Genomic DNA, 6000 nt, shown 5'->3' on the forward strand with positions numbered 1-6000 from the left:
TCTGCACGTGCCTGGGCTGTTTAGTTTCTCTGATGTAAAGGTCTGAGCATTCCTCGCTGCACTGTACAGCCTACGGTTTGTGTTTTGGAGGTTTCACGTGCTTCGAAATTTGTATGTGTTTCAGAGTTTGTACGTGCTTTGTCTCTAGGCGCTACCGTAAATATACTTTTATTTATTCACTCCAGATAAAATGTAATAAATGAACCATAAAATACATAAAACAACTATTTACATTTCAACTTTTAACTATTTAAATTTTCAGCCTTTTCCTTTTAAACAAATTTAAAGTGAAACAACACAAAACACTGCAAACCACAACACAATAAAATATAAGTTAAAAAATGCAAAACAAAAAGAAGATGCACATTCTCTGTCATATGGATGATTTTTTGGGAGAGTGTTTTCCTGCTTGAAATTGCATACATAGGATTCACTGCATGAATAATCTTTCTGAATCCTTTATCATCCGCAACTGAAAATAGTTTCTAATGTGACGATGTTGTCTCTTGTTGTTGTCCCTGGCTCTCCTTCTGTCTCTTTCCCTCCGGCTCTGTTCCTTTGCTACTGCGAAAACAAGTGCGAGAGAGAGGGTGAGAGAAATAAAAAAAAAACAACAAAACGCCGTCTCGCGCCCTTCACTCACGTCGACAAGATCCGTCTCTAAGATCCGTTTCGTTCGCGACCGACACATCACTAGCACGTGGGCTCACTTTAGTTGTATGTGGGAAGTCTCCCAAAAAACTTCTAAGATTAAATAATATACCATGTTCCAACTAAGGGATTTCTAGAACATTTAAATGTACAGCTCTGCTATCACTTTTGATATAAATGAAGACAGAAAACTAAACAGCAGTGATGTCTGTAGGGTTACTGAAGTTGGGCTAGCTATGATCGCTAGCTGCACAGCTATAGTTAACATAATATAAACATATTACCCCAGTGAAGCAGGAGGATGAACACTAACTTTTTCCACTCAGTTAACGTGAGGGTTCCCAATGGTTAGGGACAAATGCAACTGCATGGCAGGATGCTGTAAACGGACCAAACGTCAGTCAGGAGAACAACTGAGAAAAGCATTAAAACATGTTAAACACAACAGCATAGTTTGCACCTGGAAGCAGGGTTATAGGTCATCACTTAATGACCGGATATCCCACCTGCTGTGAATGTTTTCATGCAATACAGCTGTTATTATTATCACTTGTCACATCCTGTTTATAACAGTTAAAATAAATAACATTCAAGAAATAAAATTGTCTTGGGTAAACTGTAAATGGTGTTAAATAGGCCTATACTGTACTTTAACGTTCATAAGAGCACTTTAAGAGCCATATAGTTTATGAGGTGGTACTCAATGTGAAAAGTTTGAGAACCACTTAACTTAAACTAATCCTGATTTATCAGACTCTTCCAGGGAAGTAGGCTTTGAGGTTTTGGTAGGAAGAGTAGGTCTTGAAAATGAGAAAATGATTTTCTCAGCTAATTAGATCACAATCTAAAAAAAATGTTGTATTTACATGATGCTATCTTTTTTTACTTTTCTTTTTTTATGACACAGCTTGTTGTACTTTCTGAATCCTGCATGTCATCTGAATGAAAAGGTCATTTTCTTCATTTTTTCTTACTTAGAATTTCATGTTAAAATTATTCGGTTTTATTTTTACATTATTTTGAAATAAAACTATAAACTATTCAGAAGTTTTCACTAATCTTTTGGAAAATTAAGTTTGTTTTTTTATTAGTGTGTGCTCACATTTGGGAGGTTTTCCTACTTTAACTAGCCAAAACTCAGACATCTTAAGTATATGCACCAAAATACAGATCCTGATTCATTTTGATAATAGGAAGGACCAGTGAAAATTTCCAGTCACTCTTATCTTTAATACCTTTTCAGATATTCACTTTCAAACTTCTCCTCAGATTGTATCATGCAAAAAAAAATGCTTCAAAGTGGGTCAGCAGTATTACATCAACATCATGGCATACAGAGAGACGATAGCAACAAAGTACGGCTCAGTGAGCTTCAGTCCTCCTGCTTAAGAAAGGCAATAAAAGCAGCTTTCAACAACCAGACATCTTTTCCCCACCACTGAAAAGTTCTCACTGCACTGGAACTTCACTATTAAGTATTTTGCTGCTCAAAGCTAAAGCTGCGGAAAGGTTATCTAGTGGAAATGAACACTTTCAGTTTATTTTTTGTTGTTACATTGATTTATTTTATCATCCAACATAACTCTAGTACAAATAAATATTTTTCTTTTAAATGTTCAGGGGTTTGTGAACTTAAAGAGCTGTTCAGTGTTCACTGCACACATAACCTGATCCAGGGCAAGTTTTGCTCAGAGTTTAGGTTGAAATCACATTTTCAAAGCATGTTCTAAGTATGATACTGAATGAAAAAACGGTTAATGCTTACAACCTTTGAGTCACACCTGACTGAAACCATGAAACTAACTCCTGTGGTTGCATAGTTACAGGAATTTGCATGCTGCCGGGACTGATTTACATAACTGGAATTACAGTAAACAGAGCTCAGATTTAATCAGATTTATCAGTACTGTGTCATTTTATCACCACAAATATTCAGTAAAATAATTTCACTTTGATCTGGCAACAAACTAAAGAGATTTCCTTCATGAGACTATTGTAAAGTTCCGATCAGTGACCTGAATACAGTGAGTAATATTAAAGTTGAAAGGTTCAGAGAGTTAAACGAAAGGCTGAATTATAAAAAATAATAATAATAATAATAATTTATTTTTATATAAATTCATACAATTTTGTTTCTACAGGATTGCTCTCTTATTTTGTTTGGAGCAACATGTGTTTTATTTATTTATTTATTTAGTTTTTTTAAAAATGTTCTTTACAAATTTTTAACTACACATTCATTTGATATGACTGAAGTAGAAAGCATTCAGTTATTTCTTTCTAAAGAGTGAAAGGTGTCAAACACCTCCTTTTCATCCAGCACCTGTTATTTCTAATCAGGGTTTTATGTTTTCATGAAGCAGCTAACACAAAGAAAGCCTCCATGTAAAACGTGTGCCACACCTCAGGGCTGGCTGGCTTGCGTCACAGTATTGTCACTGTCCGAAGCCACATCGGTGTTTGTTTTCTAGTCTTTATATGAAGTTCGACTTGGAGTCTGCGTCGTGCTGGGAGGCAGGCATTTGGTGACATTGGACTCCATTGCTAAGGTAACAGTGGCTAAGGTGACTCACCTTTTTCAATAGGAGCAAGAGAGAGGTCTTGAGCCTCCAAGTAGTTAGAATAGTCACATCTCTTAGATTTAACAAGAGTCTGTTACATAGAAGTTAAACGACAAGCTATTAAAGACAACCAAGATAGTTAAGGAAGCTTGATAAATGATACATAGACTCTACAGATGGCTACAAAAGCAATAATCAGAAATATCCACAAGTAGTTTATGTTTCTGACATAACATGCATGTATGCATGCATGCATGCAATTATGCAGTAGCAGCTACTACATAATAAAAGCCTTTTAAACCATTTAAACAAAAACACAAAAGACAAAACAGTCATTCATCCACCTACTGGCTAAGTAGCTGAATGAATGGAGGCAATAGTTGTGGCCTCCCATTCTACATGTGACCATGTGCAACAGTCATCAAACATCACAAACATCAACATCGTTGTTCAAACATGACTCGTAAACAGTAATGTAAAACCATTCATCTATACATTATTCAATGTAACTGGATGCTACTGTGGCTACATTTGAGACATTGTGACTCATATTGAGTTATTTGAGCTGTTTAAACTTCTCCTCTGTTCCATCTGCACTTAGCCTGCCAACTGTAAGAAATGTTACAGTTACTTTTTAATCTTGATAAAAAAGGATTTTATGATCTACCGTGTCAAAAGCAGAGGTCAGATCCAGTAATACTAAAACCACAGAGCAACCTGAATCAGCAGTTAAAAGGAGATCTTAGCAAAGCAGACTCAATACTACGTCGAGGCTTAAAGCCAGACTGGAATTTTTCACGAATACCATTGGTATCTAAGAAGGTCTGAAGTTATTCATTAGGGCGATCGTGGCTCAAGAGTTGGGAGTTCGCCTTGTAATCGGACGGTTGCCAGTTCGAGCCCCGGCTTGGACAGTCTCGGTCGTTGTGTCCTTGGGCAAGACACTTCACCCGTTGCCTACTGGTGGTGGTCAGAGGACCCGGTGGCGCCAGTGTCCGGCAGCCTCGCCTCTGTCAGTGCGCCCCAGGGTGGCTGTGGCTATGATGTAGCTTGCCATCACCAGTGTGTGGATGACTGAATGTGTAAAGCGCTTTGGGGTCCTTAGGGACTAGTAAAGCGCTATATAAATACAGGCCATTTACCATTTATTTACAGACTACTTTTTCCAGGATATTTGACATTAAGGGAAGTTTAGAAATCGGCCTATAATATAAAAGAACACGGGAGTCAAGATTAGTCTTCTTAATAACGGGTTGTACAGCAGCATGCTTGAATGCAGACTGTACACAGCCTGACGACAGTGATGCATTCAATATAAATAAAATACAAGACCCAATAGTGTTCAGGGCTTCCTTGAAAATGCAGGCAGGAAGAATATCATATGGGGATTTGGAGATTGTTAAGTGATCAAATATTTCTTTTACATCCGAAAGAGACACAGGCTCAAACTGCTGAAAGACAGCAGAGCATTTAGAAACTGGAGCTGGATGTGAGACTACTTATGAAAACGGGGTCCTTAAAGTTGTAATTTTATCAATAAAATACCTTAAGAAATTTTCACACAGGGCCGGAGAGGCCTCCTTATATGCACTAGCACAAGGATTAACCACAGAGTACAAAATGTTAAAAAGGGTGCGAGGCTTGTGGCAATTGGTCAAAATAAAATTTAAAACGCAGATTTAGCAGCTTTCACGGTCTTCTGATATTTTGCTAAAGAATTATGGAGGATTTCCAATGACACTTGAAGTTTGTCCTTTTTCCACTTCCTCTCAGTACAATGGCTTTCTCGCCTGAGAGCATGGGTAGTTTCATTAAGCCAGGGTTGACATAACAACTTAGTACGCTTTGTCTTTAGAAGAGCCACAGTGTCCAAAATAGAGGAGCATGTGGAATTAAAAAGGTTGGTAAGCTCATCAACCGATACATCCACAAGACGGTTGGAGCCATAAAGGGCAGAGTTGGTAAAGGAGTGGAGAAATTAGCAGTGGTATCAGAATTAATCAAGCGCATCTGACACACTGTTCAACTCCATATGTTGTAGTGTAACATCAAACATAACCGAAAAATGATCTGAAATCCCAGAATCCTTGATATCCATAATACGGATATCCAGACCATAAGACAAAACTAAATCAAGCGAGTGACCTTTTGAATGTGTTCGTTCACTTATCCACTGAGTGAGATTAAAAGTATTAAAAGGAAGAAGGAAATCCTTTGCTAGTGTATTTGCCTCACAACAGGCACGTATATTAAAATCACCAACAATTAAAATACGGTCATAGCGTAAAAACAGGCTCTCTAGTAAGTCATCAAATTGGAGAATAAAATCCTTAGCAAACTGGCACCGAAATTTATGTTTAAAAATCGAAGCAAATCCTCCATCTCTGCCAGAAATCCTATAGCGAAGGCACAATCCGGAGGAAGAAGTTCCGAAAATGAAGAAGACTCCCTGGGACGAAGCCAGGTTTCCGTCACAAATAGGAAATCCAGCCCATATGAGAGGAAAAAGTCATTTAAAATAAAAGTCTTGTTTGCCAACATTTAAATAATTATTTTCCCCACTGTCTGATTTCTTCTTTACATGATGGAGCTTTAACTTTCATTTGTGGATGGCACGCTGGCACACAGAGATTTCTCAAGATTTTCAGAATCTTTTAATAATATCACTGTAGATGATAAGATGTTAAAAGTCTTGGAAACTGCTGAACCTCTTGACTTCTGAGAAACTCTAAGATAGTATTTTTATTTCCTCTTACTGACCTGTTAACAATTAACCTAATTATTTTCT

The sequence above is a fragment of the Oreochromis niloticus genome, linkage group LG5 (assembly GCF_001858045.2).
Source record: "Oreochromis niloticus isolate F11D_XX linkage group LG5, O_niloticus_UMD_NMBU, whole genome shotgun sequence".
NCBI classification, from domain to species: Eukaryota; Metazoa; Chordata; class Actinopteri; order Cichliformes; family Cichlidae; genus Oreochromis; species Oreochromis niloticus.